Raw genomic sequence first — 14,640 nt, 5'->3', positions numbered from 1 at the left:
CCCCCGGCCACTGCCTTCACACTATCTTCCAGCTTCTGCAGATCCTCACACCGCTGCACACCCAGCAAGGCCGTGCCCAGCCTCTGCACGGGCTTCCCAGAGTGGCACAGCCTCCACCACGGGACCACACCAGGCTGCGAGGACCATGCCGGGCTGCACAGAGCACACCAGCTGCCCTCCTGCAGCACAGCACAGCTCAAACCACGCAGCAGGTGCCATGCAGCCAGCAACATGGAGCTGGCAACGCTTCCAGCGCAGCTTCCAGCGCAGCTCCCGCTACGTTATGGTCCCCACCTTATCACTGCACAGGTGCCCCAGGAGCACTGCCGCAGTGGGGCCAGCCCACACCCCGCCCTTCCCGCAGCATTACCCTCCTTGCTGCTGGCCCCACAGCCTTGCTGGGTGCACCGTAACGCTCGTTAGGCACAGGGCAAGCGAGAAACACAAGTATAAGGCAGCACAGGGAGGGAATGATAAAGAGAGGAATTACTAGGCAGGAGGGGAAAAGCCATCTAAAAGGAAAGAGACTGTAAGGAATAAACATGCATCTTCAGGACAGCAAAGCAGCCAAATCATTTCCTATTTCCACCCTCCATGAGTCACTGATAACACAAGGAAAACAAAAAAGCCACATGAGTTTAAGGGGAAACTAAGTAGGATCACGTCCAGCATGGTGGCAGCTCCCACTGCAAGCAGCCCAGGTGCCGATGCCGACAGGCAGACACTGCCCTGGATGGTGCAGTGCCGGCTGAGCACTGCTCAAGCCTGTGCCCCAGCTGTCGCTGAGAGGCAAAGCCCACACGGGTTGCAGGAGAGCTGGTGGGGGCTCACCCGACCCCGCTGTCACAACCAGAAACCCCTCTGTCTTCGGCACAGTGTCAGTGTGTTGTGGCTGCAAGTGTGGCGCACACACAGCGGGGCCTGCAGGGCTGCCACCCTCCTCCGTGGATGCACAAGGGAGACATGTACCACACTAACATCCCGTTAGGCTTTTTGGATGCCAATGACAACGTCTAGGTGCAGCACAGGAGACAAACAGACTCATGCCAACAACCAGGTACCACAATACCCAGAGCTGACGCACTCAGGACACTGGCTGCTCTCACGCTGCCGAGGCAGCTCCCTTCCCTCCGGCCTCATGCCGAGCCAGGAACCCCAGGGCCGGGCTGGGCACCCTCCTCTGCCAGCCCTGGCTCAGCTGCTGGGCTCATTTCTTCCCATAACCCCACTGACGTGTTGCATTTGGCTGAAGGCCAGTTTTGCTTTACAAAAACTTGCTTTATGTCTGCTCCTCTCTTCGCTCCTTCATCCCTCCATCCACGTAAGCCAGGTCTCTTTTCCCTGCTCCAAGCCCCCATGCCCCAGCCACACAGAGCTGCCTGTGATGCCTGCCACCCCCACACCACATCTGCTCTGACTGTCCTCAAACCTCACCTAAACCACCTCGACTTTACCGCTTGCATGCTCAGAGTTGAAACCCCGCGGTCTGCAGGCGCAGCGGGTGATCGTGATCTGATTTTGATGATGAGATAAGCAGGGACCTTCAGCACGAAGCCAGATAGTGACAAGGCTGGGGCTTGCTCCTGAGCCCGTGTTTGTCACTCAGGAAACTCTACCCACCATTATCAGGTGTCAGTGCACTGGAAAGAGCCCAGGATAAAGCCACACTCCTTGCCAGCCTGGAAAAAACTCAGCAGGTGAGTGCCGTGAATGTATGGAAATCAGGTACCAGCTCCCAGCATCTGTCTAACGGCCATGAGATGTATTAAGGCAATGATTAGTGAAGTGATTTGGTTCGAGTAGCAGGACTTTAGTTTGAACATGTTCCTACTTAGCTTACATGTTCCATTCGCAGGCAGATGTCAAGCTGGATGTTGCTAGGAGATCAACAGCAGGGGAATAATTGAGTCTGATCAAATCCTATCATATTGCCATGCCGCTTTCCAGAATGCTCTGGAGCTTTTCAAAGCCAAACTGACCAAATAAAAGGGCAGGGCAGCAGCCCATCCTGCTCAACAAAACCCACTTGTGGCTGCCCCGCTGAGCTTGTGGCTGCCCACGTGGCTGCAGAGCGTTTCCTGCCACAACGCTGGCCACAAAGCAGGGACAAAAGAAGTTGTGGCAGAGGGCATGGCACATAGTGGCATATATGTGGCACATATAGCATGCCTGGCTTAGAACTGTGCAAGGGGCCAGGCGCTGGTTCAGCCGTTCACATCCCCGGTGGAGCTTGGGCACATCAGGGTGACCATCAGCAAAGTGTCCTCCTTCCTCCCGGAGGAGCCTGCCTGGGGCACACCAGAATTGCTCTGCAAACACAGCTCGCGTGGTGCCGGGCACGTGGTGCCGGGCACTACAGGGTGTTCCTGCTGAAGTGACACCCGCTTGCTTTTTTCTTTCATGGTGACTGAGCCACACATTATACAGGGTGACACATAAAGGTAAATAACAGGTACTTTTCCAATTAGTAAATAAAGTTATGCTGTAACTATCTCATCGGTTGCCAAACACACACACACACCAGCCTCCGGGCTTCCTCCGTAGCGAGACTGCTAATCTCATTTTGACCCTCTGCTCTATAAAAATTCTCTTTCTAATACTCACACTGTAATCCTTCCCCCCAAATTACATGCCATCAAATCAGACCTGATCTAATTAATGCAATATTTGATTATTAATTAAATACCACTAAATACCTCAGCAAAGATCTCTTTCCAGTAATGGCTAGGTAGAGATTACCTCTGCTGATGCACAGGCTCAGGGAATGCAATCTGGGCTGTAACACACTTGTATTTTGCCTTTATCTCTCTGGTCAAACTTGTTTCATTGCACACACTCACTACGTATTATTCCTAAACGCAGGCTCTGAGTGTGATTAGTCTGTGGAGAGCACTTTACATTTCTGGTGATCTGGCTACGCTAAGAACAGAAATGTTAAGCATCATTGTCAGCAGGCCCTCACAAAACAATTTAAAACAAGCTCAACTTGACAGAAAAATTCTGCCACCCTCCAGATGTTTTCAACAGCAAAGAGTCACACTTACCACTGTGGGTGCAGGTAAACACGCTGAGCCTGCCTGGATGGCTCTCCAAGCACTCTGCCCAACTGGACCGGGATTCCCAGGATCTTCCTCAGATGAAAAGATCCAGCGGTCCTGCCGGACAGGCGGCTGTGCGAGTGCGAGCAGCCGGCCAGCACACCACCCAGCGATTCCTCCCCTTGCGTTAATTCCAGTACACTATGTTTGGTTCACGCATTATTTGCCAAGAACGGAGGTAGGCTTGATTTGAAGACAAGCATTGGAGACTCCCACCTTTCTGGGTCTGTTTCAGGAGTCCCTCACCCTCACGTTCAGAAGAGCATCCCACATCCCTGCGTCTGGCTTCAGCTTGCAGACATACCATTTTGTTCTGCCTTCTGCTTGATTAAAGAGCCTTTCAAAGCCTGGCATTTTCTCTTTGTGACACCACACATATGCTGCAAGCAAACCCCGTCTCATCCATCTTTCTGATAAGCTAAATATACTGAGTTGCTTAATTCTCTTACTGCCAGGCTTTTCCTCCCACCCTCAAGCCATTTTTTGCATTTCTGCTCTACACAGCCTCTCTGATTTTCGTGAATCCTTTTCAAGATTTAGAATCCCACAGTGAGCCTCCCGAATGCTTTGACACAGGGATTAAATCTGCTTTTTCCTGTTCTCTGTCTCAGAGGGCTGTCTTGCTCCTTTCTGCTTTAGCATCAGACTAAGCATTCAGGCAGGATTGTCCCAAATTTTTTCCAGACCTGCCCCTGGCAGGTTAGAGCCAGCTGGGCTGGCCAGCATGTGTCTCAGCTGCACATCCAGGACCCTGATGCACAGAGTTGGGTGGTAAGGGACATCTCCACTCCCACACACCCTCCTTGCCCTCTCCCTGTCCCAGGATCACAGATGTCACCGTTGCCTCTCCAGCAGCATCCCAGAGCAGTCTGCAAACGTGGGCTTGCACCTGCAGTGCGCATAACGCAGGGCACCATGCCCGCGGGTCCTTGGGGAGCCAAGAGACTGCCTGCAGGCACTGTCTGGTGGGATGTCCCTCCAGCTGCTGGTTGTTTTACCTGGGCGGCCAGTGCCTCCTCTTCCCAGCATGCTGCTGCAGATGCAAGTTGCCTGTCCAGGGCTGGATGCAGACAGACCCCACCGTGGAGGAGAGGGGTGCCATGTTTGGGGGTCTTAGGGAACTGAGCCTGGCAGGTGGGAGCAAGGTTTGCTGAGCCCCAGCGAGCTCTCCAGGAGCGGACAGCTCGGCTCTCGGTAGGTCACTGTCCTGTGAAAGAGAGGAACTGCACAGAACCGAGTGGTGCCTGCTGCCATCCAGGCTGGCTTGAGTGTGATGCCAGGGAAATATTTCACGATGCCTCTTAACATTTTACCAAACCTGCTCTCAGTAACAGCAGTCACTGAGGAACCCGGGTCACTGCCTAGTTACTGGCCTGCATGCCGTGAGAGCAGCCCCTCAAAAATAATAAACTGGGTGGATTTTTTTCTTTAATTCTGCCCCTTAAAGAAACCAGCTGAAATAGCCTTTGCATATTTGCCATTTGAAGGGTTTTCTCTCTCCCCAGCAACCCCCTCGATGAAGCCTACCTGAGACCTGGGAGTGAAATGGGGAATCTTTCCCAGCCCACACATCATCACCAGATAGCACAGTGCGCTTCCCTGTGCCGCTGCTGCAGGAACCTGGGAGAAGCCCAGCTCCAGCTGTGCCCGGGCCGCCTCTCTGGATCCAGGAGTGCACAACCAGACTGCTGCCCTTGACTTTCTGAGATGATTGCTGAATAAACCTGAATTTCAGAGATTATTAGAGCTGTGATGACCACGAACCCCGACGGGCTCATCCCAAGCCTTCCAGCCAGGCACTTCCCTGTTCCCTTTTGTGCCATAAAACCAGCTGAAAGAGGCAGGCAGAGCAGGCAGGTACCGTCCAGCCACTACCTCCTCTCAAACAGGAATGGCAGGAGTGACCCCATCTCATGTGCTGTTGCGGAGGGGAGGGAATTTGTCTCGGCAGTGACACAAGCTCCCCAAACTGGCCATGTTCATGCCACAGGCCCAGGTAATTCACAAACAATATTTTGATGACATAATCGTGGCCTCTTCTAAACACGCACATTCATTTTTAACAAAACCTGGCTGGTGGGAGGCCAAGTTAACTTAAAGAGCCAAAGCAATGGGCAGAGAAACAGCAGAGAGACCCAGACTGCTGCTGGGGAGGTAGAAGCACAGCTAAGGGCATCCTGAGTGCTGGGTTCCACAGCATGGACCCTGCAGGGAAGATCCTCCCTGGGCAAAAGGGAAGGTCTGGCGGGTGAGAGCAGGAGCACACTTTGCTTTCTCCACGGCTGTCAACAATGACGTAGGATTTTAATTAAAAGTATGTATTATAAAGAATTAGTAAGGCTCACGATAGATTAACAACTACGGGCATTAACAGCTATGTTTTGAGGTCTGTCAGTGAGCCAGGTCTTAATGAGGAGACATCAGCAAGGGGGAGCATACCTAGACCCCCAGTGGCATTTTCCTGATCCAGTGCCATTTAATAGTTTTTAAAATCAGTTGGCTAGATGCTGAGATGAAGCCTTATGTTTGTGGCTGATAAAATACTGAACAGGCTGCTTGCTGCTACAGTAACCGGCTGCAAAGGAAGGTTCTTGGGAACAGCGAGGACAGCCTTTACCGCGGCGTAGGGGATCTCCTGGAAAGCAGGGAGTGGAATTAAGGAAAAAAAGCCGAAAAAGAAAGCTGTCCCCACACATGACTGCTGATATAAGCCTGCATCACAGTGCCTTGGCTCTGAGAGCCAGAGGCACACAGAGGGGACTTCTGAGCAGATACAGAGCAGCGCTCATGCCTCTACAGGTCTGGCAAACCCTACCTGACACCTGGTCCAGCTCTCCAAACTTCAAAATGGACACAGAAATCCTGAGGAGCAGCCACACCACTGCAAAAAAGGAGCTAAGGCTTGGAACTGTGGCAAATAAGGCTGTGTGAGGTGCGAGGAGCATGGGCTACTCCATGGCCCCAGGAGAACATCACCTGGCTGATGGGGGAACCAAGCATGGCTAGGGGCAGTGTGTCAGCCCCGCACAGGGAAGTGCAGGGTCCAAAGGTAAGGAGTTGAAGTTGGAAGAACTCACACTTGAAATTAAGTATATTGCAGCATTGTTGCTAAAGGCTTCAGGGGTAGCTATCTCCACTGCACAGCAGCTTGCAGATAAGATTAGATGGTCTCAGCTTTTAGTTTAATTTTTTTATACACGTGGCTCAGGCATGAGGAAGGGCTGCCACATGGTTGTGCTCGCTGTTCCGTCCCGATCCATACGCATTGTTGGGTTTACCCCTCCTGATCTGTCCAAACAGCTCCAGCAGCAAAGAGGAGGCCAGGACCGATTCCCGTGTGTCCGAGAAGGCAGCGGGGAGAGAACGGAGAGGCTTAGCCTGAGGACAGTTTTCTTCACCTGCTCTTCCAGATCACGCACATGTTTTTCTAAAACCAGGCATGACAGCCTGAGCCAGCTCCAGGACGTTACACTGCTCTTAGGGCAGGCAGGCAAGCTGCCTGCAGCAGCGCACATTGCCAGCTCTTTACCCAGGGAACGCCACGTTTCCAGCCTGGAGTTCTAGTACTTAATTAATTGCACTGGAATAAACCAGCCCCTGGGCACCTTCAGTTGGCCTGTTGGGGTGATGGAGCCACATGGCCAAGGGCTCCTCTTTTCAGCCTTTTCAAGCCAAACCCCATCTTATCTCCACTGTTCCCTGATGCCTGGTGAACTGAAGCTTCTGAACCAGAGTAACACACCAGTGACCTTCACACAACACAGCAAACAGCCTTGTTGTTTGTACTGGTGGTCTCTGCCACACGTGCCCAAGTGAGCTGGTGCCAAAGCCCCCAGCGTAAGCACTGTAGTCCACAGCTCTGCTGGCTCAGTCCCCATTTTGGATTTACAAATCTCGCCCATTTGCGTTGCTCTGATCTCTTCCCCACATGGCCCAAGAAACAGGCTGCAAGCCAGTGTTGGTCCTGGGTGAGCTGCACTCCTGCAACAGCTGAGTTGTGCCCTGCTTGAAATTTCGTTATGTCATTTGTCATGATTTCAGACACGACTTGTGGACAAGTTCCCCCTTTTTTTTTTTGCCAGGCTGGGGCAGAACAGATAGCTTGGGTATGAGTGCATTTCTTTGGCATCAGTCATTTCACATCACCTTTGCTGGCCCCATTTCTTGCATGATTTGTTGTAAAACATTGATTTTGCAACATGGCCTGTGCAGGTTGTACTGTGGGATGCTGGGCCATGCTGCCATGGTAAGCAGCTCCCAGGACCTGTCTTGTCTGCAGAGGTGCAAGCTGTACCCCTGGGTGGGTGAGTGCCCCTCCTTGAAACCCTCTGCGATGCACCAAGGGACAGCAAAACCTCCCAGGGTGCAGGGCTGTGTGCCCAAAGTGAGGACGCTCTTTGCAGCATCCCACCACCTGCTCACCCAAGACCAGTGCAAGCATGATGCCGGGGAAAGGGACCAACGAGACAGGAGGTAGCGAGGGCAGGGGGCGAGAAGAGGCAGTGAGAGGAAGGGGAAAGGGCCAGACAACTCAGTGACTTTGTGCAAATCCTGCCAGTCCCCAGGAAGGCGGCAGGAGGAGGTGCTGGAGCTGCCGGCGCAGGTGCTTCGCCTGTGAGTGCCAGAGCAGCTGCCTGGCACGGGGTGCTGGGCTGGCAGAGGCCCAGCTAAGGCAGCCCTGCCACGTGCCCTGCTCCTGGGTGCTGAGGCTTATCTGCTCCCACTCGGGAAAGGGAAAGGAGGAGAGGGGCCACCAGCATGGGGTGGGCGGTGGGCAGAGCAGGGCTGGTGCAGGAGGGCATAGGGGCTGGGTGCGGGGTTTGCACCACTGAGCCCTGCGCTGCAGGATGGGGCCAGGGTTTGGTGCTCCGCTGCGGAGCATCAACACGCTGTTCTGGAGATTCAGCATTTGTAGCGACCCGTGTACCCTTGCAGCTGCCTTGCATAACAAGGAGTTAGCGCAACCAAGGGCAAGTGCCCCTGAGTGCCGTGCTTGCTGGCAGGACCAGGCTAGCAGCAACCATGAGGAGGCAGCTGCCAGCCACAGGCAGGGGACACAGGCAGAGGGGGTGCTGCTGCAGCACAGCAAACCAGCCACCAGCATCCACACAATCCCATGGTGGGAGGTACGAGCGAGAGCGGGACTAGGGGGATACTAGATCCTCTTGCAGCAAGAGGAGTCCTAAGCAATGTGTGCAGGGCCGCCAGCCATGCAGGACTGTGCCCCTGTCCCAGCAGCCGCAGGGGAACAGCCAGGCCTGCAGGTCCCTCATCTCTCACCCTCCGTGGCTCAGAGGCAGCTGCGGCCCACGCAACCAGCCGCAGGAAGGCAGGGACAGAGCTCAGCCCCTCCAGCAAAGCTTCCCCACCCTGCTCCCCCTAGGAACCAGCTCCCTGTGCCGCCGCGGACAGAGTATGAGCTTTCTGCAGCCATCACCTGCACCACTGCTATGCTGGGGGAGGCTGGCGGGCACACAGGGCCAGCAGAGGCGGCTGCTCAGGGCCGGAGCTTTCCAGTGCCCAGCACCCCATTGTGGGAGAGGGTTCGCACCTGCGACAGGACTGGTCCTTCCAACGCAGGGATGGGGGAAGCTCACCACAGCAAGGTGTTGGTACCGATGACATCCTCCCTGACAGACTGGTTCCTGGTGGATGGGGTAGATCAGCATCACTCATTTGCACAGCCACCCAGACAGGTCCTGTGTTCAGAGTCCAGCACCTACAACATACCTGGGCTGGGGCATGAGCCCCAGCGTGAAGCTGAACAGAGCAGCCTGCCCCAGCCCAGCTCACCTCCAACTCAGCCACAGACCCTGGCACTGCTGGGAGCATTGGGCTCTTCCCCCCTCCACCAGCACCCAGGGCACAGCCATGGCTTGGCACTGTCACCTCCCAGCAGCAACGTGTCACTGCATGTGCCCAGAGCATCAGGCACCCACTTCATGCCAGGCATCCCCAGTGATGCTGGGGGACTAGCTGCAGGCAAGCCTGGCCAGGAGGGACAGCCCCTGCCCCAGGCCTCCTGTCCTCCAGCATCTCACCCCAGAGTCACCTCCGACTTGCCACTTTTTCCTCTCTGCCAACTGCATCCCCACCCAGGGGTCTGCCCAAAAGGGGAGGTTTTGATCCCTTCCCCCATAATGCTTTCCTGAGCCTCAGGCTCCACAGAACAGAAAAGCTCCTCAGCTGAAAGGGGGTCTCCATTTCTGTGACAGCAGTGGACCACGTGCAGGCACATTGCTGCCCACACTTCAGTCCCACAGCATCATCTGCTCAGATACGTCCCTCCTCTTCTTCACAAGTCAGGAAATGCCATCAAGCTCATGAACCAGTGAGATCTGGGGGATTCATTAACCTGCTCTCTCAAGACCAGTGAAGCTGTGTGAATCCAGAGGAAGAAGGATGGAGGTATCCTACACCAGCAGCTGCTCCCAGCAAGTGCCTAGCCACGGCACACAGGCACACAAGACACACAAGCGCAGCCTTTCCTGGGGGGATGGCTCGGCTCCAGCCCCCAGCACACTGTGGCCCTAAGCAGCCTTGTTGGAGGCCCACGCTCCTCCCATCACACCAGGCAGCTGCAGCTGGGAGAGGCATCTCGTGGTCCTGGTGCAGAGCGAGCCTGTCATCTCTCCCTCATCCGCACAGCCAGGCCTAAAAATATCCTAAGAGTGGGCTGATGGTGGTTGTGCTACAGTGTCCGTTACACAGATGGAAATGGCTGGTCCCTGCCAGAGCGCCCGGGGCAGCGCCAGCTCCTCCACCCCGCACCAGCACGGGGTATTGGGATCCTGTGCTGTGCCTCAGTAACCCCTGTAGTGTAGGCATAGCAGGGGCAGAGAACGGTACACAGCACCGCAGGCAGGCACAGCACCACTGCTGGGGCTGTCCCAGCCAGGGGAGACAGGCAGCTCCACCAGCATCGTCCCTCCCGGGGGCACGGGACCAAGCAGGGCAGGGGTTTCACAGCCCACTGCCACGAACCTCTAACAATGATGAAACAGGGTGCTGCCCAGGCAGCCCAGGACAAATCTGAAGTGCACCCAGCCAGCCCAGCTGACAGCACTGTGGGTGCAAGTGCAGCTAGACAGGGAGCTGGAAGGCAAGCCAGCGGAGCAGCCGCAGCAGGAGAGCAGGCACAACCCTCAGGAAAAGCCAGAGAAGCCGAAGAGCACGGCCAAGCCTGCAGCGTGCCCAGGAAGAGGGCTGGCATCGTGCCCGGCAACACGCCGGCAAAGGGTAAAGCCGTCAGCTCCTCCCTCCCCATCCCTGCATGTCCCAAATCCACAGGGCCTGACAGCAAGCTGGCTGCTGTCGCTGAGCCTCGGGCAATCGTCCACCCAATAAACGTGACAGCGGGAAAAGGAGCAGACACTGCTGGAGGAGCCAGGAGCGATGCACCAGCTCTCGCAGGAATGGCTGACAGGGTAAGAGCACAAATCCAGCCCCAAGCAGAGGCTCTGGCTCTGACAGACTCACGGCCGCCCTGCCCCGAGGAGGTCAGCGGGTCGGGGCAGGAGGTAGGGCTGCTTGGGGAGGGCAAGTACAGCCCCGTCAGAGCTGCCCGACGCAGCGGGGCAGGCTCACCAACCCATCCCCAGGCTGGCCCCCTACCACCCCAGCACTCCCAGGAGAACCACTGCCCAGGAGGAGCCCATGGTCAGGGCAGAGCACACCATGGCAGGGTAAACACCGGCCCCGCAGCACTGCCTTTGCAACAGGCTTCTTCAAGGTCCAGCCCCATGCCCAGGATCACGCAGTGGACGATGAGCTCCCACCCAGCTCCTGCGCCAGCTGCCATCAGATACGTCCTCGCGCCCCAATCCCACAAGCAGCTGTGTCAACCCTCTGCGGCCATCTCCTCTCTTGCTCCAGAGCTGGTCAGCAAAACACCTGCCCACTGTCCTCCCGAACCAACAGCACATAAGGCACAAGACCTTACTGCCCAGCCCAGCATCCCACAGCCCTCTGAAGTGCATGAGCCCCCCCCCCCGCTCGCCTTCAGGATGCATTTCACATGCTTTCAGCCACTAGACCTTAAGCACCCTCTGCACTTGCCACTGCTGGGTGCATAGAGCGTGTCAGCACCCACACGGGCCCTCTGCCAGCTTGTGAGTGGCTGCAGGGACTGTGGAAGAAGAGGGCTCAGGGCAGCCCTGCCCTCTGCTGCAGCATCCCTTCTGGCAGTGTGCACACAGAGCAAGTTCCTCTGGCCTCCAGGATACCACCCCAAGGGCCCATTGCAGCCAACAGCGCCGTCACCACTGCTGCCAGGCGCTGGGAGACCTGCCATGTGCACCCCCCTAGTCCCCGGGCAGCATGACTGCCACCAACCCCACTCATCTGGATGCCCCCGGTGCTGTGTCATCCAAGAGGAACTGCCTGCTGCTCCAGCCCGCAGCCAGCCCACACTGATTTCATCCCAACCTGGCTGCTGCCCCCGGGATGTCACCAGCATCCTTGAACCCAAACCTGAAGTGCCACCTACTCACCCCCACCCTGTGCTCTGCTTTCATAGAATTGTGTAGGTTGGAAAAGACCTCAAGTCCAACCGTTAACCTTGCACTGCCAAGCCCACCACTATACCATGGCCCTGGTGACCCAGGGCCAAGACCACGCTGCCTGCGTGGCACCTCCAAGAAGGACACGCTCCCGGCGCAGACCCGTCTCACCGCTCCCCGCACGGGATCCTCGGCAGCTCCCAGAGCCCGCGTGGAGCCATCCCCGTGGATCAGAGCCCTGAGCAACTTCACCTGCTCGCAGGGCTGCGGGACAGGTTGTGCTGGGAGGCGGCCAAGGCTGAAACTCCTCTGAGGGACCAAGCAGGGCCCTGCCACCGCCAGGCACCCGCTCCCGAGGAAGGGGAAGGTCTCCCCAGCAGGTACCAGGCACCCCCTAAAAGGGCTCTTCTGTCCAGCAGCTCCTAGATGAAGGATTGAGGTGCTCCAGCCTGCCTGGAGAAGTGGTGGGGATCTGCTGTGAGGGGCGAGGACAGCCCAGCCCCCAGAGATTGCCCCCACGGCCCGCAGCCCTGCACCTCTCGCTGGGAGCTGACCTGCAGCCTCCTCACGGCCAGCGCCGCTGGGCAAGAGACTGACCCAGGTCCCCCAGGGCTGCCCCCACAAACTGATGCAGGCTGGGGGACACAGGCAAGCGGGAGGGACCCCAGGCAGCTGCCTCAGCGTGGTCCAGCCCAGCAGTGCAGGAGTCAGGCTCCTAGGAGAGCCCCATCCCCCCAGCACACTGGTGCCAAAGCAATGCCCCGCGCAGGAGAGAGCCCAGCCCAGGCAGGGCAGGGGGGCAGGAGAGGCCTCGCTACGCTGGGACCCCTGAGTAGGGCTCACCTGGAGAAGCCCTGGGCTCGGCTGGAGAAGTCGAGGAGCGAGCAGCCCTTCCCTGGGCTGGCCCATCAGGTGCTGACGTGCCTGGCTCCCAGCCCGGTGGAGCCACGCAGCTCCCATGAACGCCGTCTTTCTTCTCCCTGCCGCGCAGCCCTTGGCAGCCCCTCGGCCGCTCCGGCTGGCGCGGGATAAGAGCCAAAATCTGTTTTTCTGTCCCCTTCCCCTTGCCAGGCTGCGCACAGCACTCGGGGCCTAAGCTGGGGCCTCCCTGATGGGGACAGTGCTGCAGATCCCTGCTCCCACAGGGATGCGAGGGACCGATCCCCTTTCAAGCAGAGACAGAGCCGGGCAGCCCCGGGCGCAGGCAGGGCGCCCCGCGTCGCCTCTCCACATGCCCGGGAGAACGGCAGAGTAAGAGCATTAACTCCCCTGCCAATCCCCGCGGACACCAGCTGTTAAATGGTGTTTGGAAACATCTATCCAGCTGGAAACGGGAAAGCCAGAGAAGACTGGGGTCAGACCCATTTCTGGCTGCCAACACAACTGCTCCCTTCATCCTGCCCTGGCTCTGCTGGGTCTGGACAAGCAAAAGCTGCGTCCCTGCTGCAGAGCCAACAGCCTGGGCACCTATCCACCACAGGCAACCACAGCTCCAACCAGTAGTTGCTGTAGTTGCTCCTTACCGCCAATTTCCTCGCTCTCAGCGGAACAGCCCTGCTACCTCCAGCAGCAGCACCCCCCCAGCACCACTCCTGTTCTCCTCAAACTGGCTGCGTGTTAACAGCTCCGCCACACATGCGACCTGCATCTGGTCAGCACCCACCACCCACACTACAGGCACCCATCTCCTGCACCCAGGATACAGAGTCACTCTTTTTTTTTTTTTTTTTCCTAATTCCTTGTGGCCATCAGTAATGAAGTTTGAGTTAACCCCTGTTGTGAAGACAGGCAGGAAAATTAACCCAAAATTTGGAGATACTGTATTCAAGAGAAGCAGCAGCACTCAAACGAGAGTCCAAGCAAATTAACTAACATCAACTCACATGCACAACCATCAGATTCCCATGTCTGAAGCTTCTCTGGAGATCCAAGGGGTACCACCACCACCCCTCACCTCCTTAAATTCAGCAGGACTGCAGACTTGATTCTTTACACTTCTTGAAGCAGTTTGCTTTGGTCTATGGCATACTTGTATGTAACGTATCACAGTGCAGACACAGGTAGCGCTCAGACATGAGACCGGCTGGTACAAATTCTTGAGCTGCAAAGACTGGTTTCTCCTAACTCTGTATAGAGGACTTCACCTGGGTCTGAAAATACCCAGCACGTCAGCCACCCACCTCGCCTACAGCCTGTGAGGGGGCGGCCCTTTCCTCAGCCAGTGGTGTGAATAAAGATGAGAGCAATCCCAGTTCCTGGGGTGTTCAATCCTCTTGCACACACGCTGGGCATCCCAGGCCGTGACTCCTGCGGGACTAACTCCCCCAGCCGAGGCAGAAGAGCCCAGACAGCAGGCCTGTTTCACTTCTCCCTTGCATCACGTACCAAAGGTGTTCACAGCCCACTAGAACCATTCATAAAAGCGAGAACTTTTCTTAAAGAAGATGCAGAATTACAGGCCAAGGACACCTGTTTTCAGGCTCTCCTACCTTTAGTCTGTTTTGTCTAGAAATTAACAAACATGCTATACCATTAAAATCTTCTTCCAGCACTGTCCCACACATTTCCCTTGTTCACTAGGTGCTGTCAGAACAGTTTTGACTTCAGCACTGTCACATTACTCATGCTGCAGCAAGGAGGCTATGGCAATGTTTCTGCATGGATCTGCCACAGGTTCCTCAAAAGAAACCCATCAGGTTACATGTTTCCCATTCCTCTGTAGAGCATTCTGGTGAGGTCAAAGGAAACTCCTGATACACACCCTCAGCTACGCTCATTACTGGAACCAAGCAACAACACCCTCACACCCACCTGAAGTCTTGCACTCCACTCACCCAAGAGCAACCTAAAGCTGCTGAACAGCTCTAACAGCAATGCAAAGAAATGAAGAATTATTGCAGGAAAAGAGGAAAAAGGCTTATTTTGACTTTTAGCAATACCCCATGCTGTTCATGTTGAACGTAAAATACTACATGCTTCACACTAACCTAAATGTACACACTTAAAGCTTCTGTGCAACATCTACAACTTTGTCAGGGAAA

The 14,640-nt window shown here is 56.1% G+C and overlaps 1 protein-coding gene across 4 annotated transcripts in view; it reads right to left on the bottom strand.

The window, feature by feature from the left end:
• The window catches only part of ST3GAL3 (ST3 beta-galactoside alpha-2,3-sialyltransferase 3), a 184,520-nt gene extending 181,452 nt beyond the window's left edge, over window positions 1-3,068 (bottom strand). The window contains exon 1 of one of the 4 annotated variants that reach the window (XM_040611242.1): window positions 3,045-3,068. The gene's annotated coding sequence lies outside the window, so the exon portion shown is untranslated. The remainder of the gene's footprint in view (window positions 1-3,044) is intronic. The other 3 variants (XM_040611239.1, XM_040611241.1, XM_040611243.1) reach the window with 3 other exon arrangements.
• Window positions 3,069-14,640: the final 11,572 nt, after the last annotated feature.

Source organism: Falco naumanni, chromosome 11 (assembly GCF_017639655.2).
Source record: "Falco naumanni isolate bFalNau1 chromosome 11, bFalNau1.pat, whole genome shotgun sequence".
Classification (NCBI taxonomy): Eukaryota; Metazoa; Chordata; class Aves; order Falconiformes; family Falconidae; genus Falco; species Falco naumanni.
The sequence above is the reverse complement of the archived record's forward strand: the minus strand, read 5'-3'. Positions and strand labels throughout refer to the sequence as shown.